At 43.3% G+C, this 26,413-nt stretch overlaps 1 long non-coding RNA gene across 1 annotated transcript; it reads left to right on the forward strand.

Annotated features, from left to right (window-relative positions):
* The first annotated feature begins 2 nt into the window (after window positions 1-2).
* LOC127221330 (uncharacterized) lies at window positions 3-10,731 on the forward strand. The gene is made up of 2 exons (XR_007834443.1): window positions 3-212; window positions 10,552-10,731. It is a non-coding gene; the product is annotated as an uncharacterized LOC127221330 (long non-coding RNA).
* The last annotated feature ends 15,682 nt before the right edge of the window (window positions 10,732-26,413 follow it).

Genomic DNA, 26,413 nt, shown 5'->3' on the forward strand with positions numbered 1-26,413 from the left:
TACTTAACTGAATTTTATAACGCTGATCGATATCTTGGTAAAATATTCATTTTTAAACTAGCGGGCAGTGAAATCTTTGCTTTGTGTGCTAAAGTCAACAGTCGCTCGGTTTGAGCTCAAATAAATGCAGGGATGCCTCGGCTGGGAGCAGTCCGCCGCCTCCCTCCGAGCGCAGGACGCTCCGACGCCCGCCTGCCCGCAGGCCACCGCAGGTAGGGAGCGCGCCCACTCGGGGGCCACGCCCGGGCACCCCGCACAGAGTCCGCCCCCCACTCGGGTCCACACGCCTCCCCTCCCCCAGTCAGTCGCGAGCTCGGGTTCCTCTAAAAGGACTGGGAGGTGCATCCAGCTGATGAAGATCTAGGGGGTTGGGAAATAGTGTTTTTGCGGGGAAGTGGGAGATTCGAGACTGCACCGCGGCTTGGAAGATCGAGAAGCCTAGGAGTTTAAAATTCCTAACAGTTTCTTAGTCTGGGTGGATTCCAGAGGCGATGAAAAATGAGGATTGGTCTCTGTGGCCCTTCTGGCTGGAGAGAGCTACTAGTTTCCTAAGAGCTAGGTGGGAAGATTTGAGGGCGCCCTTGGTCTCAGAATCTAGAGTTGGGTATCGCCAGTGTGTGCCTGAAGCTGGGGAATCCCTGAGAGGCGGAGGTCACAGCGTGCAGGGAGCATACATATCTGAATTCTGTTCTCTGCTACTTCTCAGATCACCGCAAACCAGGGCAGCTCCAAACCGGTGCAGTGTGTGTGTGTGGGGGGGGGGGGCAGTACCTTTCCTGGAAGAGTCACTTTAGCTCTTTCCCGCAAGAAGGGGCTCAGGCCTTTACGCTGCAGAGAGCCACCTAGGTCACCTGGGCCCTGCAGAGAAAATCAAAGCATGCTGCGTGGTCGTCTGTCTCGTCTGTCATCCCAGTCCCACTACAGCCCAGTCGTGCTTGCCTGAGGCAAGGAGAGAGCTCTGGGGTGTTGCACTTTAGAGTGTAGGGGTTGAACAGGACTTTGGAAGATGAGGCTAGGGTCTAGCTCTTCTTTCCGCTTGCGGGAAGGTTCCGACCTTGCCTAACTACCTTGCCTAACTGTAGCCTGTTGAAAATACAGTATGCTAGACTGGCAGCGTCCAGAACAGACCTCTTTTGGGCCAAGGGTGTGGCTCAGCGATAGACGATTGTCTTGGGTGTAAAGCTCAGAGTTCTATGCCCATCAGCGGGGGATGGGGGTGGGCGGGGGGGTCAGAAAAAGAAAAACATCTTCTCGGCGGTCTACTGGTCCCTCCATTCTTTCGTAAACTGGCCTTCTCCCAGGTTCTTTGCTCTTAAACGCCTGGATGCCTGGCATTGGTAGACACCCATTTCCAGTTGGGTTTTCCGAGACGCACTAGATGAATAGTGCAAGAACATTTCCTATCACCCTAACTGTAAATTTATTACACGCTGCACTGCCATCTGCAGATAGCGAACCCAGTGGGCAGGAACAGTCCAATCGACCCTCTGCGTCCATGCTTTGGGGCATCAACAAAAGTGCGCGATCCAGGCACACTATTCGGTTCTGCCCTTGCATCCCAGGCTGCAGGCCCACGTTAGGACAACGGAGGCCAACTGGGACGCCCCCTCAGCGCTCCAAGCTGGGGCTGCGCTTCGTGTGCCTGGTTGTTTTCCCGGAAAGAGACGGAAAGCCTGCAGGACACACAAGCGACACTAATCGTTTTTAAATAATTAATGTCTTCCCATTCCGCTGGTAATGCGGGCCTCGAATCCCTCAATTACTTGTCATTAGATGAGTGTCGCCCCACGGCCTTCCCTCAAGCCTTTGATGGCGCCGGGTCACCTAGCCCTGCCCACTCCACGACGGAATTAAAAGGTGCCTCGGCCTTTGAGAACCGGTGCGGAGTAGCCACGGCCCTCAATCCAGTGAGAGTTTAGAAAGAAAGACCCTCGGTGAAGAGATGTAATCTTTCAAATGGCCAATTTAAACGCCTGATCTTTATCACCCTCCTCCTCCCGGCTTTACACAGAGAAGGTAGTCCGTAGTGCTTTGGGGGCTTTTAATGTGAAAGTGGGGCGAGGGGAGCGAGAGATAAGGCGTAATAGGGCCTAGGGGAAGGCGTTCGCCAGAGGACGCACCTGGGGATACCTTGAAACCACTGTCTGGTTTTGTTGTTTTTCCTCCACCCCACTTCACGCATCGTAGAAGTTAAGGGTGCTCCCACTCCTGAGAGCAAGGACCCTTATAGCAGGCCTTCCCGATAGTGCAAAGCAGGGACCCCAACTGGTTCTTTTCACCCTTGGCAAGATACTGAATATAACAAAGGGAACTCTAGAAATGGTCCCCATTCTTCCAGCTACCCCCAAGACTGGCTAAGATTCACACACGGGCCTGAAGTCCTGTCTCACAGAACAGACCCCCCTCCCGTAAAACAAACAAACAAACAAACAAAATAAACACCTAGTAGTCTTAATTCCAGTCGGGATTCTCTACTAAGGCAAAAGAACAAGGGTTCACACTTGAGGTGTCTTCTCTTGGGTCAAGACAGTGATGCTAAGGCCCTGGCTACAGCACCATAGCAAGGAGGAAGACCACCAAAAGCTTGCCACACGATTTAGTTGCCCTTCTGGCCAGTTCCTTCCTGTGTTTAGTAGAGTTTTGTTGTTTTATTTTTGACAGAAAGATGTCAAAATTTCAGGACTTTATCTATCCCCTCTCTTGAGCAAAAACTAAGAGCCGTGTCTCTACCATTCCTGGACTGAGAAAACATCTATCTCCGCAGTGGTCTTAAAGGAGACTTCAAATAATGTATTTTTTTTAACACCCTTTCTCCCCAGGTGAGGTTTTCATTTGCGGGGGGGGGGGCGGCGGAGGGTGGGATGTGGAGGAAAAGATCATATGTGGAAGGAGAAAGGTGGAGGGCCCTTTGTGTCTGACCCACCCGGGAGCTTCTGCTTGCTTTTTGGTCTCCACTTGCCCTGCCTTTCCAAGAAGAAATACCAGATTAGACTAAAAAAAAAAAAAAAATAAGCAAATAAAATTAACGAGAAATGCCAGATATGGTTAGGCACCTCCATATGAGAGCAAAGAGAAATAATAAGGAACTGACACGTCCCTGAGGGAGCTCAGTTGGGCTCCAGCTCCTAGTGGGTCTGAGCTCTTTTTGACAAAACTCTCATACTCTCTGTCACTCCAGGGGTCGCCTCGGAAGCCTAAATCCTGGGGGATCTTCCCCATTCTGTTCACAGCCTTCCTGCCCACTCTCTTATCCCTTTTCTTTTCTTCTTTAAAACAATAATGTGTGTCTCCCTCACTCCCTCCTCCCATTGTGTTTGTTGATGACCTAACACGCTCACACCAAAAGCCACACACAGAAAACCAACAACGTGGGATGGGAGGAAAGACCAATTATGACTGAGGCTAACAAGCAGGGAACACCCAAGTAGAAGCTGGCTGTCTCCTGGGAGACTGATGGAGGCTTATTTTACAAGCTGTAATTCCGTCCTGGTCCCCATCTCCAGACTGGAGTGATGTCTCTTCTCCCCTCCCCCTCAGCCTGGTGCTCTTAGAACCCATTCCAGAGCTTCAGCAAATTCTTCGGGGGAATCTCTTTGGACAGGTGAAGAGAGCAGAGATGTTTTCCAAGCTTGCCTTTGGAGTGTCATGCTTAATTTTAAGTCAGTGTCAGTTACTCTTAACACTGAAACATCATTGTGACATCACTTGAGCACCGCCTGGATTCACGTCAAAAGCCCCCTGCCTCAGTGTGTGTGTGTGTGTGTGTGTGTGTGTGTGTGTGTGTGTGTGTGTGTTTCATTTCATCAGGTAGCTACTAATGCTAAAAGAAACAAAACATTAAGATTTAACTCCATTTTGCCAGTTAGAAAATGCCCTGGCAATATTAGGTGAGGATATCAGCAACACTGTATTCTTTGACTTAAACATTTTTAGTCTAGAAGGGAAATGGCAGCAACACAAACATGTGTAAAACAGAAGTCCAGGTGTGCTTCATGCATGTAGCTTTAGCCTAGAAGAGAAATGTCAGCATCACAAATGTGTAAAGAAGTCCAGGTTTAATTCATGTACCAGGGTGTTACTGCCTATGTTGGAAGTTTGGAATGAGCCATGCATGGCTGCTTTTTAGTTCAGCTTGCTTTTGTGATTCTGCTCACATGTGCTTGAATGGTTCAAACACCAAATTATTTTTCCCATATATAAATTAGTTTTCCTCCTAGTTTCATTTATTTGAAAACGATAAGAAAGTTTCAAGAATACAGAGAGATGTGTGTGTGTATGTGTGTGTGTGTGGGTGTTAGATCATAAGCTATATAGACCAAAATAAAATTACCTGTGTGCCTGTGAACTTGCTAGCTCCTCAGAAATTCGATCTACACTTACAAAGCCGATATAACTGTATAATGAATTCTCTTGGCTGTTACTTGCTTGCTTAAAGCAGCACATCAAATTCTTCATTTGAAACCATGAATGTTAAATGTGCGATACTTAAAAATATAGAATGCAATCTTGGCATGTTTGGAGGGTAAGGCTTGGAATGAGCAAAGGCTTGAGGAGGGTGGGTAGATAATTGGAGAGAAAGGAGGAATAGATGTCACTTTTTGTGAAGGAATAGGGATGTAGTGTCAGCCAAGGTGGGACCTGGGCAGTAGAGAGCTCTGCATGGAGGTCAGAAGCATTTTTAACAAAGAAATCAAGATGTGGTTGGTTAGGAGGTATAGCTAGAGTATGAGGCTCTGGGTTCCACCTCGGGCATTTAGGAAAAGAAATGTAGTATTTTATTTTATACACTGTTCTACTCAAGCTGTTTACCTTAACCTTTTAAAGCTCTTTCTAAAGTGAGACTGACTTCACCAAGTGCTCCCTGTTTCTCCTGCAGTTCAGAGCTACTAAAAGAACTCTATGTCTTGGTGGCTTGGATATTTTGCTTTCTTTCCAGAGTAAGGAGCCTGTTTCTTGGCATGGTTCCTCTGCCTGTCATCACAGGCCCTGGCCCAACACAAGACACCCCCATCTTGCTTTTTTTTAAAATCACAATTCTATTCAGTCTCACCCTTACTGAATGGAGCTTTCCACTTGCCCCACACCCTGCTATGTGTTGTCATTCCCCTGATGGAAGTCAAAATTTATGAATAATGCTCCTGGGGCTTAGAGTTTGGGAACTTCCTCCGCACTGGCCTCTCAGCTCTCCAGCTGGAACAGGTGATTTATATTTCACCTCAGAAATCTTCCAACTTCCCAAAGCTTCAGTCTGTCACTATGCTTGGATATCCCTAGCTCCGAAGCAGTAGGAAGCCTGTCTTCCCAGAATATGGGAGTCTCCAAGGAGGGAAGGTTGTCTGAAGTATTAGGGGAAGGTCAGGTGGAACAAGGGAGAATAAATCTGGGGAATCATGTGGCAGGAGAGCAAATATACCATCCCTTGTCCTAGTAGAGACTAGAGTGGGGATTCTCATGTTAAGCTGATTTGTATTTTTAAAATAGAATAGTCATGGGATTGTGGTCCTTCAAAGCCAACCAGATCTGGGCTACATTTTCTTTGCACCTGGAACAGCTGGATAAGGCAGAAAGAAAGGTGACAGCAAGAGAATCAGCAGCTAGATAGATGGTTCTTGAATTGTGATTAGAAAGACAAAATGCCAGAGAAAAGGAAAATGTCAGGGGCAGAGACCATAGGCAGATGTGAGGGCTTAAAACAATGCACACTGGCAAATTATTTCAGAACTGCAGTTTCTCAGCAGGAGTAATTTCTTGCCAGGAGATTTTGACAGCAGGATCCAGGGATGTTAGAAGCCACTCTCAATTCTGATCTCCTCTGATGACACAGGTGACAACAGAGACTATTGCATGCACAATGCATTGGATTGGCTCTCCAGCATGCTCCTGTCTAGCTGGTAGAGAAGCAAGGCCCCTGACCCCACAGTATTAGTCTTCCTATGCATTTACAAACAGATCTACTGTGTGTGTTTGGAGGGAGGGGGCATAGAGGGACTGTTGGCAGCAAGAAACCAGCAAGTAGCATGCTACTGAGCTGCAAGTGGGTATACCTCATGGTAAGAGTTTGGAATCTACCTGCACAGGCCCAGGGGACATAGGGTGGACCTAGGAAGTGGCCTTCTTCCTCCCCCAACATTGCTCAGCCATAGCACCAAAGTCTCCTTAATTTTAGTGCCATGTTGCCCATGTTGCTGGCCACATCTGGGATTTTCTGCAGTCTTTCTCTTTTCCACTGTGGCATTTCAGGAGACTCTTAGATGGCTGGATTCAAAAGCCAGCTCCATGGACAATGATAGTCAGCTTTTTGGAGAAGAACAGAATTCTAGAATCAACTATACTTCTCACTCTAAATGGGCTAGCTGAGGTCTTAGATTAAGATGGGGACATGAGATCCATATAAATGGAACCTTCTGAAGATAGCGGAAACAGAGAACATGCCATTTGGGAACTGATCAAGGATAGGCAAGTAGGGAAGGGTACCCAATCTATACTTTGTCTTCTTAGGTTTTAATTAACACCCCTCTCTCATCAGCAGAGTTTGCCAATTAAAGGCCAATCTCTCTTGATTCCTTTGCTTTAAAAGGACATTTCGATTCACCCAAGCAGGCAATTAAATCCCCCTCAAGCCTCGCCCTCCCCAAGGCTTTGAATAAGCAGAGTCCTATCTGCTCCTAGCATCCTGCATAGAGCACTGGCTAGGAACTGAACTCAGGTACTCAACTGAAGTTATCAGAGTCCCAGGCTCATCTAGGGAGATCAACCCTGAACGCCAAGCCAATCCCTTCACTGATAGCAGAAAACCACTGTTTAGATTTTGTCTTTGCTGGATATACAACTACAGTGTTTCTCCCTGGAAGATCCTGGGTATCTCACTCCCTCCCCAACCCCCAACCCCAAGCTTTTACTCTGCTCTTCTCCCCTCCCTCTTTTCTCCCTCTCTCCCCCTCCTCCCCTCTTTCTTCCCTCCCTTCTATCTTATTCTCTCTTCCCAGACCCCTTGAAAGGCAACTAGATTGCTTCACCTTTATAACGTTTGTAGTTAACTCCCTCCTCCCAGAAGCCTGGCATCTGAGGTTCACCAAGCCTACATCTTAGAAAGAAGTCAAGCCACTCCTAAAGGGCAAACCATTCCAGAGCCCCTCAGTCTGTAAGGAAAGTGCCTTTTGTTCTGCAAGCTCTGCAAGTCCTTACCTGGTTGAAGTACTCACTGGGACTTTCTAAGTGTTGGGGCCCATTGCTCCCCATCTCCTTCCCCCATCCTAGGCCCAACAGAGTTCAGGGTTAGTCTTTGATAACCTTATTGTAGAATAAAGTTGGGGATATGTGGCATATCTACAGTCCCCACTATACCCACACAACACAACCTTGGGTCCCCCAGTCAGGTATTTGGGGAGTGGGGGAGGTGAACATTGCACTTTAATGATCTTAAGATCCTCCATTTACTCCTCAGTTAGGAATTGAAAAGGGAGAGATATTTGATGTTCAATATTGCCAACCACCAGCAAGTCTCTGAATTTACACTTTGTTATCGCATGGCCCTTTCCTTCCTGCTCTACCTTAGGCTTGCCTTGCCAGAAGGGATTGTGCTGCTGAATCGTACACATTGCCATCTGTTTGTGTAAAGCAGATGTAATTGCCAGCCAGCCAAAGCAATATAAAAATTTAGTACATACCCTGAAGGATTATAACTTAAAATTCAATAATTATGCTTCAGAACGCCAAATGTGTGAGTTTTCCTCGCCTTTGGACAGTTAGCCTGGAGTGATTGGTCATTCTTTTCTTGTTGTTGTTGTATTGTTTTTTATGTTTGATTTTTTTAAATTCAGAAGCTTTCTCTTTTAAGACTGATATAATTAAATTAAATTATTATCATATTTATGTAGCCTCCTTTCATGGGATAAAGAGATATATTTCAAATTAGATCGCCTCCATTTTATTCATGAATTGCTGTTATCAGCCAACCACAAGCAAAGCACCTTCAAGTCTCATTAGTTTTAAATCAGTTTTTCCCAGGATGCTAAAATCCTAGCGCTTCTAAATCTAAAAAACAAAACAAAACAAAAATCCCGCTCACCTTGCCTGTGAAATAACTAAAAATAAAAACCAACATTCTAAACTTACAGATTTTTAAAATTTAAACTAGAAGTAGTTTAACAGCATGTTGTGTTCCACAGAACAGATAGCAAGCAGGAAAATGAATGATGAGGCTTGAGGTGTAGTTCAGTTGATAGAGTGCTTGACTAGCATCAGCAAGGCCTTGAGTTCAGTCCCCAGGGCTGGAATAAAATAAGAGCAACATAGTATGTTAAAAAATAAAGTATTAGCTCCTGATATCAGACAACAAATTTTAATATAACATAGCCCCAGAGAAACCAAAACATCTGGGTTTTTTTTTTTTTGTTTTTGTTTTTGTTTCCAGCTCTTTTCATTTTAAAGTATGGTTTTCAAAGAGATTGGTTACAAGAATACATTTGGAATTTTACTATTCTGTGCCCATCTATCTGCCTGTTCGATGGTTCTCAACTATTTCTTTCCATGGTATCTGGAGGGACTCATCCAGAGAAATACAGAGAAGAAAGGTTTGACTGCCTTCACGCTGGTGTTTGGTGTCACCGTTCACAGTCAGATCTCATTGTCATTGGAAGCACTATGCACTTTTTATATGAATAAAACTAATTACCCATTTCAACTTTATAAATCTTTCTCTTAATTGTATGTTCGACCAGAAAGGTCAAAACTAACCCAGTCTTGCAAAGATTTTTAGAAATATTTCTTAATACCTTTCTTTCTAGAGCTAAAAAAAAAAAAAAAAAAAAAAAAAAAAACAAAAAAAAAAAAAACAAAATAAAAAACAAACCTACATTAAGACAATTGCTGGAGGAAGCACATTTATTTGTTGTTCTTAGATTGCTTAGAAAAGTTCGGTGCACGTTGAAAATATTTCTGGACAAAATCACAAATGTTATCTGTGGGAGAAGGGTTCCTCTACTTTTCCATCTTCACATTGGGAGTGTGAAGCAGCTTTCCCGAACTTTCCCTGTGCTGGTGTTCAGCGTCTCCAACAAATAGCCCGCCACCTCGGAGCCCAGGCAAGACCATGCTAAGCTTTGAAAAATAATTTAGGGGAAACTTATGGTATTTAAGGACCCCCATAGTAAACTCCCATGACACTGAGACAGGCATTATGTTTGGTGCAAGCGGCAAACACACACATACACACAAAACACACACACACAACCTATCACTGTTTACACGTGTATTCAGCCATGAAATTGAATACTATCAGAGTTGAAAAATGCAAATCAAATTAAAAGCAGAGAAAATTGCCTTTGGAATTACAGTACTCGGGAGCTCCAGAGTGTTTGCTTAAATGGAAACATTAAAAAAAAAATAACCAAGAGTGTCTAAAAATTGTCTTCACGGTTGTCTCCTCACTTCCATGGGCTTTAAAGTTTTATTAGGAAATAACATCCATACTGAGGTACAAACTGTCCGCTACTATTAACAAGCCACATTTTATTTTCTCAGAACATCACTTTTCTTAAATATCAAATTGCCCCCGTTTAGCCACAAGTCCTTAAAGTCAGGACTGCTTCAGCATCCCCGATTCACTTTCGGAGCTGAGCCACGGTTGCAGTCCCCAGCCGGCGCGCTCAGGGTGCACAGCAGCGGAGCCGGGGCCCTAGAAGCAATTCAGCTTGCAGCTCGCGAGGGCCAGGATTCCGAATGTGTGCCTTGGCAAGCAGAGCCTCTAGTGTGGCCCTGGTTGTTTCCATCTCGCCGACCACTGGGTGCAGAGACGCGCCAAACCCCTGAGAGCCAGCGGGCCAAGGTGGAAAGCTTCTCCCCTGTGCTCTCACAGCCCGCTGGGATGCGGCGGGGCCAAAAGAAAAGGGAAATGCCCTCCCTGTATGGGGGAGAAGAAGTAAATAAAAACAGTTACTGAAGCAGGTGAGAGAAGCAACCTTTGGTCATGCAATCCAAGTCCCAGATTGTGGTTAACCCACCCTCCTCGGTCTTGACAGCCAACTTGGGCGAGACCAGACCTACTCCGCTGACCCCCACAGTGGGCAAAGACAAGTTACTTCTCTTCTACCCCTCCCCCACGTCCTTCAGGTCCCTGGGAAAATCAAACTTGGGTCTCTGTTTTAGGTGCTAAGGTTAGCAGCTTTCGGAGACAGCCTTGGGCCAAGTGTTAGCCAGACCAAGGAAGTCAAGTCCACCTGGGTCCTAAGTGAGGAGTTCTAGGGACCCTGGCAGTGACCAGGCTGTGCTAACGCGGGGTAGGAAAAACTTTCACGTTATTTGGTGACCTCTGCGGATATTCGTTTCGCCCTTCCCGTCCACCTGTTCTGGGTCCAAGAAGCCTTGGTCTAGCCCACGGTCGCAAAGAGCGATCTGACTTTTTCTTCTCTGGGGAGGAAGACAGTTGGTGGCCCTTGCGTTATTCCTTCCTCCCTCCTGGCTATCCCAGACCTGATGATAACTCCTGTTCAGCAGTGGGCAGCAGTTGAAGCCGGTTTTTACTTGAAACCTGCCGGTCTATTTCTTTTTCAGGAACCTCACCGGTGCTGAGCAGTGAGAAAGCAGCCCCGAGGCTCCAGGGCAGATCCCGTAAGTTCCAGTTGGGGAGATTCCGGACCCTTTTCCAAAGAGAGTTGCGCTGATCGCGTGTGCGTTGTTTTCAAAGCCAAGTAAAGGAAATAACAGCCAATTAAAATGAAATATTTTCAGTTCCCTCCTATGTTGTCAGTGATTTGCCCCCGGGGATCTACAATTTTCCCAAGCCTGTTAACGGGTGACAATGAATGAGTGTCTCCTGTAATTTAATTTTCCTGTCACATTAAATAGAGCTACATTGTAAACCTTAGATCTACTCTTACTGATAGTATCGCCTTGTTTTGTCATTTGCACCATAAAGACCCCCAAAAGGGACACGGTATTGTGACCGCCACTCTTGAATTATTCAAGAACTTAATGACATTTTCCATTTTAAAAAGGGAACTAATTGCCATTGATGCGAAGCATGTGACCTTCTGGGGTGCCCAGTATGAGAATGTTACCATCTGTACACCCACACCGAGACACACAACAGCAAAAATATGGGAAACTGTAAACAAGATGGACTCAAAATGGACACTGAAGTCACCTATATTATTTAATCCCACCTAAGCCAAAACATATAGTTCCAAAATCTCATTACTTGACCGAAAATCTATGTCAAATGTGTCATAAATCAGGTCTACTTTGGGAGACCTGAGGTGACTTTTTACTGAGATGACACAGGATCCTGAAATCAAGTACCCATCTTAAATGTAAAATTAGTTTGTGTTGTGTCAAGCATAATATTCAGTGGTCTGTCCTGGCCCCTTTCTGGCTTTTCTTCATTTAATTGCTTATTTATTGGAAAGGAAAAGGAACTCAAATTATGAAGACAGTTCATCTCAGAATATGCGGTTTGAATCTGTCTATCTTGAGTCCCCTGCAAAGCCAGGGTTGCAACTCTTCATTTGTATGGCTATCTTAAATTATTGAGATGGGTGTTTTTCTTTTTTTCAAAGAGAAGACAGTTAGTGTGTTTCCTATAGTGTTTCCCCTTTTTCCTTAGTTCCCAGGAAAACAGAGGGCATAAATGAGCTTCCTTCAGCAGCCTACGACTTCATAAATACACATACTATCTACAGAGGTCCTTGTGTTCCTGAGCTGATCTGCAGCCACTAAGAACCACAGGAGAGGCTGGAAGGGGTGTTAATAAACTCAGGAGCAAAACCCTTCCCTGTGCTGAGCTCCAGATAATTCTTTGAATTTTTAAGTGATGGTTGAGATGAGGCTTGGAGATTTCTGCAGAGAACCAGAGTTCCATTCAGGTCAACACCCTCAAAGTCACCTAGCTTAGCAGAGAGCTAAATATCTTGTGCAGGGCTGTGAAGCTCCATCCCTCTTTCTCTCACAGAATTTCTGGAAAGAGGAATGAGATATTTGTGAATATCTAAGTAGATTTTCCACGAGTATTTGACAAACTGCTGCTGGGTCAGCATGGGGTCAGCTGTGAAACAACTGAATTAGCTGGAGAAGTATACTAAATGCTTTTAAAAAGAGCATTGCTGTAAAATTGTCAGTTACTGGAGCTAAATAATGAAGCAACTGTTTTCGTTTTTTCTTAAAGGAAACCTGTTCTCTCCTTGGTCACATGTGCTCTTGTGTTCAGTAATATGACAGAAGAAATGTGTTAAGGTACTGGGTTATTTGTTTATTTGTGGTGTTCTCCTACCCAGCCACACTTCCAACCCAGAATAGTTGTTACTTATTAAATAATAGACATTTTAAGAATGTTGTATAATGTGATGAAAGCACCCTTTATGGATTACATGTTAAAACCATTTTAGAGATATTCACATGTATTTCTAGTTTTTTTTCCCCTCTTGAATAACTTGTCGACTGTAAGACTAGAATAAATTATCAAGAGTCTCCTGTCTGAGCTCTATTGTATAGTGATATTATCCAGGAATTTGGTATGCTATCAAATAAAACTTAATTTACCTTCCCATATTTTTGGATTCAGGGCCACTTGAAAAGCATTTAAGTACTGTGGAAAGTTCTAGGCATCTTCTGGATACAGGGTTTCTCTCTTCTGGCTCCATTTCTAGAACTCACCCTGTCCTGAACAAGTGTCGGTATTGGTCTTTACAAGAGCCAGGTGCAGGATTTCATTCTTATTTAATGGATGGTTCTAGAGAGGTGTATAAGAACTTCTGATAGAGGGATCATGCTTAACTCAGTTGCATCTAATCTCTGCTTCCTGCCTTCCAGTAAAAACCATCTTTGAAAAGCATTTCCATTTAACTTTTTTGAAAGAGCAAAATAGAAACTTCTGCCACAGGACAGGCAGAAGCATCCAGTTCTATATCTGTGAAATGGACCTCTTATTTCTCCACCCAGCTCATTGTGAAGGGTTTCCTCTGAGGCTTTGCTATTGAGGGAGCCACTTTTCACCATTCTTGCTTGTGTCTGGAATTGCTGAAAAGTTGAGTGATCATGCTCTGTGTTTAGGTTAAAAAGAAATACTAAGCACACATGGGAAAGGATGAATAAGGACATTATTTTGGGAAAAAATAATTTCACTTAAACCTAGGCAAATACAGCATCAGACCATATCCCAGGTTCTAAAAGGGGTCCACGAATCACACCAGCAAACAGCTGTCTTGTGTCTGTCCATTGCTTTGATACCAGCCAAGATTTTTTTTTTTTTCATGCTTTCAGCCTGGCTACTTAGGTTCTACCTTCTGGACTTAGTCCTTTAAGTATCAGAACTACTAATTCAGGGTTCTCAAAATCCTAAAGCTAGCAAAGTCAGCAGCAACATTCTGCCCTGTCATATTACATTAAATGTCTGTACTTAGACATAGTTACTGGACTTCTGAGTGTCTATGTTTCCTCTGCTGGGAAATAGCATCAAGATAGCTTATCTGTGACATGGTTATCAACAATACCTTTAAAGGAAAGACAGTTCTTCTTGTTTTGTTAGCTGTTTCATAAGCATGAATTGTCTTGCAATTCTGGGTCAGGATTCTGTGTAGACATGGAGCATTGTTTCAGCAAAAGATAGCTATCATATTACTTAGTGGTGACAGTGTCCAGCTTGAGCAAATTGCACTTTAGAAATAGAAATACCCTGTCCATTCTAGTTTTTTTTTTTTCTTCATGGATATCAGGGGATATGAAACCCCTACATGATTTTAGGTGAAATTCACATGCTTGCTTTTTGCTTGTTCTCTTTGTTGACATTTTAAGTTGCTAATTAAAGCACCGATAAAAAATTATCTGGATTCATTAGGAGTGATCATTTCTATAACAAGAATATAGGGAGAACCTCACACACCCCATCAGGAGGAATCTTACCTTTTCCCCTTTTCATACAATTCTAACAGGAACAGGGGCACTTTTCTTTTGTCTTTTTGTTGTTTGTTTTTTGTTTGCTTTTTCTAGACAGTTTTTCTGCAGCCCTGGCTGCTCTGGTAGCCAAGGCTAGCCTTGAACTCAGAGATCCACCCATATCTGTCTCGCAAGTGCTGGGATCAGAAGTTACCTTTCTCTTAGCTTTTACTGGGGAGGTGGGGGATGCTCACTCTGTAGCCTAGTCTAGTCTCAAATTTGTGACCCTCCTTCCTTAATTTCTGGAGAGCTAGAATTACAGCTGTATGCTATCAAACCAGGCCCTTGTTTTCTCTAGATTTGCTTATTCACCACTACTAGAACAAAAAGATGAGCCAGAGGAAAGGCATTGGCAGGTCTGTTTGCCTAAGAGCACCATGTGACTTGGGAAGCACAGAAGCTTCTCCCTATGCTGAACTTTGACCCTCACAAGAATGTCCCCAAAAGGCCATCATGACACTACAGATAGCCCTGCATACTTTCCTCAGTGTTTACTGCAACTAAATAGAGGAATGAGACAAAACAAGGCTGGCTAATAGGGAAGTGGTGGTGGTCCTGCCCCAGGTAGGTGCTGTGCTGTATGCAAATGTATACAACTGGTAAGTCCTATACAACCAAGCAGCAGCCATGAGAATTCTCAGTGGAAAGATCTTAAAATAAAAAGGGTTGATTTGACCTTCCTACAGAACTGAGATTATCCAAGTTATTTAATCTCCCCCAGAGTTACCGAATCTTATGGGGAATAAACAATGGTGTGTGTGTGTGAGAGAGACAGAGAGACAGAGAGACAGAGAGAGAGACAAAGAGAGAGAGAGAAAGAGACACTCATTGTTAGAAATCTTTATCATAAGACCCAAGGGATGATCTGAGATAGGAGACCTCTTCAATGGCCAGGAAGTATCTACTAACTCAAGAGCAATTTTGTGGTGAAGGATGGCTGCTTACCCATACCGTGGGGACCTTTCTTTGTTGGTCTGACAATGTTGGAAGCTAATCCATACTTCTCAGAAAGATGAATAGGACAAGGATACAAAAGTTCCTGGAAGACTCTCTTGGGAGGGCAGGGCAGGCTGACTAAAAAGCTCCTGAACCCAGAAGGATTTACCAAAAACCAGGTCACACTTAATATCTATTGACTAGTGAGGGAATAAAGATGCCACACCTGTGGTGATGTTTTCCTACATTGCAAATGTGGGGAGACCTTTTCTGTTCCTTATTCCCAGGTGAAGAAGGACATACAGAGAATGAAACCCAACCTGCTTAAAGTAAAACGCACCAACCCCAGTGTGCAGCCTGTCACCTCCCCTTCCTTCATGAAGGCCTTTACAAGCTGGGGCGCTTGCTGGGAGGGGGGGGGTTGGTGATATGTGCGAATTTTCAGAGTGCTTTGTTTCTGTGGAGAGGATTCCAGAGGCCCTTGAAGTCCTCTCAGCCTTAAATCCACAGGGGAAGTCTCCCCACCCCCCACCTCCCTGCACCAGCCTTGGGGAGGTTTGGTTGGAAGAAAACTGACCCTGAGTGCACTCTGGGCAAACTAGGGTGAAAGACCTGATATGGTCTGCAGGGTACTTATTAACCACCGTTCATTTGCAGGATCGATACTTCTGGCAAAGGAGTCAACACTGAAGATATACCACGTTGTCTGGCTCTTTCCTTGACACAACAATTTATTTAATAAATGCATCTCCCGCAGAAGAAGGCACCAGGCACTGTGTCTTTTATCTGCAGGATATGCAAAGCGCATTTATTCAGCTTTTATCTCTGGAATTGTATGCTGATCCCATACATATAGATTGATTTTGTTCAGGTAGATAATGAAAAGTCAAGTGGAAAATTACACAATGGCACTCACGATCCTGGTCTTATATCGGTATATAAATTGGTTTATTATTTCATTCTATTAAAGGGGTTTCCCGCCCCCTCAGGAAAACTTGAAAACGCACTGTATTGTCTGCCTGTCTGGATTTTCTTGGGAAAAGGAGGTTGAAAGGAGAGGCAGGGCAAGATGATTTCCATTTTTTCCATTCTTTTGGTTAATTGTACCAGATAAGTAAGCAGCACCCGAGGGTGTCCTGGGGACTGTCTGCTTCCCACAGCCCACTTCAGAGTCAAGTCCAGGGCTTCTGTGATTTAGACCATAATAGATGAGAATAAATCTGCCCCTCACAAGCATCCTGCTACAGAGGTGTATATTTTTACCAAAGGCAATTTATAATTTTGCCCTGTGACTGAAAGTGGTAACTCCCTCTGGGGTGTAGGGAGGCCAGGGGTGAGAGGGTGACAGCAGGGAGAGGCCACCACCCAGGGACAGCTCTGAGCTGGAATCCAGGAGGAAACGTTATTAATAAACATCTTCTGGACATTTGGCAGCCCGTAGAGCTTGCTCCAGCTTAAAGCAATTAATTCAGGACACCGACATCAACTCTCCAGGTCTTTGACAGCTTGGAGCCGAAATAAAAATGCTAGTTCTCCGGGGAAGAGGGGAGGAGGGCCCGCTCTTTGCTGGACTGTTTGCTTATGGGCCCAGCGAGCAACCTTCCCTGCAGAATGAAATGCAAGGTCGCACACAACGAACCGGCAGAGAATAGAAGATGGGAACGAACAGTTTGAACTATTTGCTCAGCAGAAGGGCACCACAATGCTGGGGTAGTGGCTTTCCCATGCATCCACTGTCCCTTCTTTGGGATCTTTTGTTGTCCCTGTCTCCTTTGGCCAGATAAGAGCACAGCTGCAGCCTTGCAGCTAAGTAAGGCTTCACTTATCCCCTTAAATCTCGGGGTGTCTTTACTGTACCAGGCATAGATCAGCTCTTTCTTTTTTGACCAGGGGACTGGGAGGGAGGGAATGAAGAATGAGGGGGAGGGGACAGAGAGAGGACTCTCACATTGCTGATGTCTGGTTCATGCCTTTTTTTCCTCTCCTTTTTAAATCCAAGCTGGGATAAGATGTGATCTTTGTGGGCCAGTTTTATTGAAGGGTCAGTGTTTTGTGCCAAAATACTGCCTTCCTGGGGAGGTTGTTTGTATATGTTGTGCAGGCAAGGCTAGTTCTGAAGCTGTTTTAAACTATTTTCTGATTCCTTCAGCAGCTAAAAAGAGGGTAGAATTTGGGGGAGTTGGTTTTAAAAAATTGTTCAATTACAATTCAGTTTCTGAAAATCATTTTGGGTTCTTCTTCCTACAGTTCATTTGTTCCAAATTGTATAATGATAAGTATATCAAGAAGAGGGCATGGGATATAAATGTGTTTTTGTATTTTGCTATAAATTGCACTTACAACCAGAGCCAATTCTACCTAAAGAGTTAGTGCCATGTTCTCCCACATTCATCTTTCAAAAATAACAGCTTATGGGGCTGGAGGGATGGCTCAGTGGTTAGGAGCGCTGGCTGCTCTTCCAGAGAACCTGGGTTCAATTCCCAGTTCACAATTGTCTGTAACTCCAGGTCCAAGGGATCTGATGCCTTCATGCAGACACACATATAAGCAAAACACCAATGCTAAAATAAGAATACACCTTTAGTTTATATGCATGCTGATTTTCCTGAAGTTAATTCAAAGTCAAATCTGACTGAGTTTTGTATGGCTGCATGGTGTGTTCTGACTTGGTGGGGCTTGCCACTAGTTGGCTTTGAAAGTGTGGCTTGTTCTACTATAAGGTTGAAATAGTATGAATGGTTCTATACCGTGAAAAGGCAAAAATGTTTAACACCAGAGAAAATGGTTTAATACGATTACATTAAACATTCATCACCAGAACCCACCTGAAGAATATATTGGTGCTTTGAAGGCGTATGTGTCTGTCTGTCTGTGTCTGTTTTTCTAACTGACGGGGCTGGTGGGGAACCTATTCCTGCTGGGTGGTCAGAGGGAAAGGCCAGGAAGGCAAAGGTGTCCTATTGAGACACTCCTCAGAGGTGACCTCACATAGTGCTTCTGGGCACCTGTTCCTCTCTACTCACTATGGGTATGAGATGTGAGCTGGCAGCCAGAGGCCATGTGTCCCCTCCCTGTAGGAGTGCTCTCCTGCAGGGAAACTGCCACCTACAACATGTTCACCTCACAGGGCCTCTAAAATGTTCACAGACTGTTATTCTATGTGACTGGGAAGTGATTCTGATGCCAGTGAGTATTATTGTGTGTGTGTGTTTCAGGGAGAAAGGAATACCTAGACATTTGCATATGTTTGATGATACCATGAAAAGACCACAATAAAGGATCCTATCAAAAATGTCATCTTTTGTTATAAATATATATATGTAATATATATATTTATATAAATGAATAGATAATAACCTTAAAAAAATAAGAACTGAGCATTTAAGTCCTGTTTCAATTCTTCTGTTTTGTCTTTTGTAAGCAGACATTTAAAATTTTTTATTCAGTGCCAACCTTCATTATATCCCATAATAAAGGTTTGTTTTGTTTTTTTCCCCAATTATACACTTAGGCTACCTGTGTTCTATCTTGCCATGAACTGAGGCTGTAGCTGCGAATATTATCAGTCCAGATAATTATATTCTTTTTTCTTTCTCTATCTGTAGCCCAGAGATTTTTTGTTTTCCTCTTCAGTGTGTCATCTTAAGATATATCTAAAAATCATGGTGAATCATGGTGGATAACCTGAAAATCAGGTAGGGATCCCCTTCATCAAAAAAGATTTTCTTTCTCCGGAGCCTATGGCATTCCACACAGGGATACTGGGTTTTTATTTCTAATTTCTGGATGGATACAAAGCTGCACGTGTTGAGGGGCCCCTGAGGGAGGAGCATCACCAAGGGCGAGGGCAAACTCACAAATAATGAATCGGGTTTAAAGACTGGTCAAATGCAAGGAACAAGTGATACTGATCTTATATGTAAGGGGCCTGGACATCACACCAGCTGCCACGGGGTTTGATTAATGAGGCATTAAGGAGATCGAGTGACACTTACAGCTAGTTACTTACGGTGCTAATTTCAAAACACTTTGTGATAGACAAAGAGACTCTGCTCATAATGCAAAGTAATTTGTGGTGTGTTCCTGGCGAATGCATTTAGTGAAGCAAATATAGTTATGCAGAATTTAAATTAAGGTTGACACTAATGTAAACAGAGCCCAAGAACCACTGTCCAATAATTTGATGAGGACACAGGTTTTAATCAAGCCTCTTCCACTAAAATAGCAATTTAAATCCCCATCGTTTAAACTGGATAAAATGCTTAAGCTGGGAAAGCTGGGGATTGGGGTGGGGAGGGCAATAAAATTTACTAGGAAAAAAATTTTTAAACAGAAACACAATGTCTCTTGGGGCAAGTGTGACTTTATACTGACCCAGCAGAAGGAGATGCTTGTCCTTTTAAACAGTAGGTTGATTTCAAGGCCAGAATCTGTGTGTTTGATCACATTTTAGCTTGGAGTGTTTCCTCTGTTGTGAAGTTAGGATTTGATTATAACCCAGTAGAACTTATCTCTGAATAAAAAAGCACCTGAAATCAAGAAGAGAAAGTTGAGACTCAGTGGAGGTTCCAAACCTTTTGCTTATTTATTAGGAGGAGAATGTATGTTCCCCACCCTGTTCTTATTTGAACAGAAAAATTCACTGTTGACTGGGAGAGTGGGGGAGGGGCAGGCTTACCCAGCCCAGGCAGCCTTCCTGAGAGGTTGGCTTTTCCGGGGTACCCTCACTCACACATGGCTTTGTCTGGAGTTGCCAATTTATCTTGGAGTCAATGGGGGAGGGTGGGGGTCAGCCGACATTAACATTAATTAAAATACCAGCAGCCTGGGGTCGGGGCCCAGGAGGTTTTGTATATGGGAAACAAAACCAAACAAAATAATTTATTCTGTAACTGCTCTTGCAAGCAAAAACAAGTAACAGTTTGGCAACATTTCCTAAGGCTCTGGACTTGACTGCTGGCTGAGGAATGGGAGGTAGGAGGTCCTCAATTCTCTAAATCACATTCACAATGCATCTTTTTGGGAAAAGAAGGTCTATACTGACATGTATTTCTACCGCTGGAAGAAGGGACGGGAAAATGTTTTGGAGAGAACAAGTGCTTCCAATGTAGAGCATTCTGAAAAGGCTGCTAGCATTCCAGTTCATGGTCAGTAGGGGACATTTGGAGGTGAAGGGGGTACTGAGTATTTAGGTGAGCCAGGCAGAACAGATCCCAGAAAGATGCAGTCACAATCATACAGCAGGGCCAGGTGGCTCCAGGTCCTAGGTTGTGTCCTCCCATTTATTTATTTATTTATATACATTTTATGTGCATTGATGTTTTGCCTGCAGGCAAGTCTGCATGAAAGTGCTGATCTTGGAGTTACAGACAATTGTTAGCTGTCATATTGGTGCTGTGATTTGAACCCAGGTCTCCTGAAAGAGCAGTCAGTGCCCTTAACCTCTCCAGCTCATGGGCCGTGTCCTCTTTAACCCCACAGAGGGTGTGAAAATGTAATGCTATGTTGGGGCATCCCAAAGCCCCTTCCTGTGAAAATGTAAAAGAAGAAAAGAGTTCTTTGGTGATGTCTCTGTGATCTTAGAGAAAATTTAGTGAACCCTACCTGTTTTCATCACCAGCCTATGGGAAACACCTCTGAATAGGGTGGGGCTGCACCATGCTCTCTGATACTAGAAAACTCTTTGACCTTGGAACCCTGGGCCTTACAGTCAGATGGAAGGGGGGGAATCACGAATTTTGGGGTCTGTCTAGAGGTATCTAGGAGAACAGAACTCTGAAAGCTGGTGACCTTCAACTCTGGTCTAGGCTAGGAGCATTGGGGTAGGGGGACCACATTTGGTTACATTTGGGATACCAGGGTAACCTCCACAATGATGGGTACACACGATTATAGAAATCTGTTAGATGATGCCTGAATCTAGGGGCCTCTTATGTAGAAATTTGCATACTTCCCTCCTATAGGAGATTGAGAAGAGCCTTCCCTCACCCTCCCACTATGAGAATAGTCTCGTTGGGTGAAGAACACTTGGCATTGGCACACAGTGTTGATTCCTGCATTGGGGAAGGGCAGCCTACATGTCCTATAGGCCCATGCACATCTGGAGTACAGTGAAGTCACCTTTCACAGCAGGTCCTAGCCCTAAGGAATAGATCCCATGTCATCCCTTACCCAGGCTCCTCAACTTAGCCCAACTGAAGGTCCTTGTATACTGGAGACCTGCTGATGACAAGCCAGCAATATTTCCTGACTCACCTTTGCCTCCTCCCCTGCCTCATCATCTTCTGAGTCCACACATATTCACCTTCTGTTTCTAGTGGAGGTGGGGGGAGTAGGGGGTGATTTCCATAGGGTCATTGTACTGGCAACCCCAAGCCATATTGTGGGAGCTGAATAGCAGAGCCATTAGGCTGTTCCCTTGTGATTGTTTAAGCCACGGCTCTGGAAATAAGTCCTGAGATGCTTGTTAACTCACTCTGGAAAGTATCTCTCTTTCTTGAGCTGATGCGCAGACACCAAACTTACTTGAGCCTATATTCTTGTCATTCTTCTTTCTCCTAATCTTTCTGAAAAACTTGGAACTTCCAACTCTTCCTTGGCCTGTCCATCCCCCACTCTCTTCAAGGATAAAACAAAGCAGTTCCTTAGACTAATGATGAACTTAGCATGCCATGCATCTCAATGTGTTCTGGAAATGACTGATGCTAGCAGTTCAGATTCACTTCTTGTTAAAGAAACTAGCTTGTTTGGAGGTCTCAACAGGGGAGCATAGCTACTCATATACCCTTGACTGGAAGACCAGTCCATTCAGGGAAGGAGGCTCTCCATGACACAGGGCTACAACAGGATAGCCAAAAGGAGTTCCAGTGAGGATCCAGTATTGATAGTGTATCAGAAGCCTCGAACAATACCAATGACTCATTGCAATGAACATTTGCAAGTAAAGATGTATGGACTAAACAGTATACTGTGTAACTCACTGCAACACATTGCAGCTTCCATGACAAGACTTTCTGTTGTTTGTCTTTTTTATTTTATTTATTTTTTGGGGGGGATTGTAATGGCAGAGGGTGGTAATCAAGGGACAGGGTAATGAGTAGGATTGAGGTGCATGATGTTAAATCCACAACAAATCAATAAGAAGTTAAAAAGATAGATAGATAGATAGATAGATAGATAGGAAGGAAGGAAGGAGAAAGGAAAAAGGGAGAAAGAAAGGAAGGAAGGAAGGAAGGGAGGGAGGAAGAAAAGAAGCCTAGGTAGAACATGGTGCAAATAGCCAGTACTTGGAGTCAATCAGAAAATCTCTGACTCTTTTACAGTCAAGTGAGAAAAACACAAAGCTGTTTCTCCTGTCCTACCTCTGAACTCAGAATAGCAGTAAAATACTGACATCAACCAAGGTGCTATAGGAGTTTATAGCTATCTGAAGAATTTGTCTCAAGTGGAGTTCAAGGGCCATCAGAAGCAGGTGTGGGACCCCAGTCTGCACACCTGCTGCTCTTAGTGCAGGGTGTCTCACCCTCTTCTTTCTGGGCTCTGCATTGACAATGTTCACTTATCAGTCACAAAGCTGTTTAAAGTCAATATATTTCCATTGGACTAAGTAAAAAGACATGGCTTGTGACCACAAGGACTCTCCAATTCATACTTTCAGTTTACATTAAAGTCTGTGGGTTGGGTCAATCAATATATTGGCTATATCGTAATGGTTTTTCTTGAATATGTACCAAGTGCTTTTAATTTTTCTTTAGTAACATCATGTTTATTGCCACTTTCCTGTTCTGTCTGCCAGCAGCACTCAAGTGCAGATTCTTTATAACAAGGAAATGTCCACAGCCACTGTCAGGAGTTCCCAGCATCACCTTCTGGCACCACTGTGCTGCTCACAGATCCCTGACAATGTCCCTAAGATGTAGTGGCTTCTAAAGTTGCTTTCCTTTCCAGTTACCATTTAAATATATATATATATATATATATATATATATATATATATATATGTAAAATATACAATATCCTATACTTATCATTTCTATTTCAGTCATGGAACATATTGTGAACTTTACTTGCATTTTATAAAAATCAGTTATAGCTTGTCATGGAAACAATCACAGAATGTTATATTAAGGAAATATTGACGGTGCTGGAGAGGTGGCTAGGTGGTTAGGAGTGCTTATTTCTCTTTCAGAGGACCTGGATTTGAGTCCCAGCACCCACATTAATCAGGCAGCTTCAAACTGCCTGTCAATTCTGTTTCAGGGAATCCAATTCCCTTTGGCCTTCCCAGGCATCTGCATGCATGTGGTACATATAAACTCATACACATACATGCACATACACAAAAATAAAAAGAATAAAATAAACCTTAAAACAAGTATTGACATTTACCATGTTTTGATCTACTGTATCTTCTCTCTTAAATTTTCTGTTGATAAAAGTAGATTAAATTTTGTTTAAGAAATGTAGTTCAGTTGGTAGAGTTACATGCATGAAACCTTGGTTTGAGCCCTAACACCACACAGATAAAATGAGCTGAAAAACTCTTGTAATCCCAGTACTCAGAAGGTAGCTTCTGAAAGATCAGAAATTCAAGGAGATCATCGGGTACATAGTGAGTTCAAAGCCAGCCAACTCTAATCACAAACAAATGAACAAAAGACAGCTGCATATATTGGGAATTTGAAATGGACAGGTTAAGCAGATGGTCCTTAACCATGTACAAGTCTGAATATCAGGAAAAGAGATGCATAATTAAAGTTATGTATTCAGAAACAGATTTTATTTATTTATTTATTTATTTATTTATTTATTTTTGTATAAGAAGCCAAGTGAGAATTGTAGCAGCCTTGGATCTGACTCTCAGATGACTAAAACTTCAGAGGACAGAGAGATATATTAACTGGTACTATACAGATACCACCCGTAAAATACAGGCTGTGGGAATCTTAGGGCATCTAGATTTCTTCAGCAAATCACAGTGAAAAAGAGCACGAATATACACAGAAAAAGACCGACATCTATACTGGCGATTGTTCAGGTCTTTTCTTGTCTTTTATGTTTGATTATCCTTTGTTTTGTTTGTGTTTTTTCTGATTTGTGAGATAGGGTCTGATTATGTAGCCCAGGCTGGACTAGAACTTTAGATATGTCTGTCTCTTTGAACAACTCTTGTGTATTAATTCTTTGTTGTGGGATTCATTCTGCTAACAGCTTTGGCATATGGGCCTTACAGCATGACCTGGGGTGCAACATGAAGACTGAAAAAGCCAGAGGAAGAGCATTCACTCTTGCTCTGGCTTTTTTGCCAGCCAATGCACCATGTGGGCACCAAACACATTCTATAACACTGTTTTCTTCTTGGCAAACTGGACTATAGGGTAAAGGACAAAGAACTGGCCCTGTCTTGATTGCTGACAGCAAGCACGATGTCCAGTTTGGACAAACAGGATACAAGCAATTGGTAGAAAAAATTCCCACAACAGTTCCACCTCGGTCACACCCCACACTGTTCCAATGACTCTCCATCTTTAACCAGCACTAACCTGCTTCCATCCATCATGAAGGCTCCTCATAGAGTCAGGTGTAGCTCTGCTCCTGTCGTGACTATTCTACATGAAGGGCTCTCTCACCACTCTGCATTTGCCCTTAACAGTGTTCCTCCCTCCCTCCCTCTGAGCTTTTAGCTCTTCCTCTTTGGCTTCTCGACTAACTCTTTGAGTTGGAAGTTCTATCATTATCTCAAGTCTGGCGAGTCCAACATATGAATCGCTTCCTTTGCCCCTCCTCTTGCATTTCTTGAGAAGTCAAAATGACTGCAACTTTTCATGATATTGGATTCTCACATCATGTTCTTTTACCATACTGACCACCAGCATTTCTGGGTCACCATTTGCTGAATTTCTTAGTGACTTTTTTATTATCAACTGGTCATGGAGTATATTTCAGATCCTCTCTGTGCATCTATCTCCAGTCCTGTCAAGCTTTATAATTTTTGCTTCTTTAAGGATGAACTTATAAGCCATTTTTTTTCACTCTAAGGGAAACTATGTTTAGATGTTCAAACCACTCATAAAGGGTTATGGTGTGGCTCAGTGGTAGGGAGCTTGTCTATTTGGGAGGGGACCTTCCATTCTGTCTTCAACACCACCAAAAAAATAAAACACAACAAAATTCATACATATACAGTAAATTTTCATAATAGGTTTGAAATGTGCTAGGGAAATGGAGAATGAGGCTTGGAAAAATGTCAACTTGGTTCTTCTCTGTAATAAGTCCACTGACTCCCAACTTAAAACTGATTTCAGACTTAATTACTCACCACCCAAACTCTGCCTATCTGCTACATAAACAACATCTTTTCCAAGGTTGATAATTTTCCCACTCTTCGTCTATGACAACAGAATTCTCTTATGATTTCAATAGCTAATTATTAGATATCATAGATAGGGCTCTATGTCAGCAGTTTCCACTACCTGAGTTTGACTTACAGTGCAGAGATGACTCAGCTAGTCATTTAGGGAAGGTGGCTTGAAACCAATCTTCAGTTTTGTTGTCCATTTTAAAATTGAAAAAGAACCCAAATTAGATGCTCACACTTGTGACTAAAGCCAGGCCTTCTGTCCATGTTGTTGGATCTTACAATGACAGACTTAATCTTACCTGAAAGTCTCTTTCCATAGAGAATGCTGTGGAATACTGTGAATATGCATTACTCTCATTTGTTAATAAAGAACTGACTGGCTTATAGCTGGGCAGGAAGAGATTTGGTGAGAGAGCCAGAGTAGAAGGATGCTGCAAAGAAAGAGGGCAGAGTCTGTAGTCATGAGCCAAGGTAGAGAGATGCAAGATAGACACAAGGAAAGGTACCAAGCCACATGGCAAACATAGATAAAAAATACAGGTTAATTTAAATCTAAAAGTAACTAGTAACAAGCCTGAGCTATTGGATGAGCATTTGTAATTAACATTAAGCCTTTATGCTTGAGGGACAGAAACTTCCACCTACAGGAGAATACAGATATTTTTGAGTAGAGACTTCCTCAAATACCCTATAGTTCTCAAGTCTTGGTGTGATGTGTGTTCAGTAGATACTACTGAGAGTTATGGCTGCAAACACAGTGTTTCCCAAGAAGGCTCATGTATTGATGGGTTGGTTCCCAGCTGGTGGTATATTTTGGTAGGTTATGGAGACATTGGGAGGTAGGGGCCTAGATGGAGGAATTAGGGTTGTCTTTGAGGGTTGTATCTTATCTTGGTTTGTTTTCTCTCTCTCTCTCTCTGTGTGTGTGTGTGTGTGTGTCTGTGTCTGTGTCTGTTGTCTGTGTGTTTGTCTTCTCTTCCTTGTTCATGACTATCACACCAAGTCAAACTCTCTGTTCTGCATGCTCTTTATTACCACCAGGGGCTAAAAGTCCTAGAACTGTGAGGTAAAATAGATTCTTTATTCCTCTCAAGCAAACAGGAGGATAAAACTGACATGCTGAGCAAGTGTATGTTCTGTCATCTTCTTCCCTGCATGGAGCTAAAAGTCACCCCTCTCCTCCTAGACACA

Source organism: Phodopus roborovskii, unplaced genomic scaffold (genome assembly GCF_943737965.1).
Source record: "Phodopus roborovskii unplaced genomic scaffold, PHOROB, whole genome shotgun sequence".
In the NCBI taxonomy this organism is placed as follows: domain Eukaryota; kingdom Metazoa; phylum Chordata; class Mammalia; order Rodentia; family Cricetidae; genus Phodopus; species Phodopus roborovskii.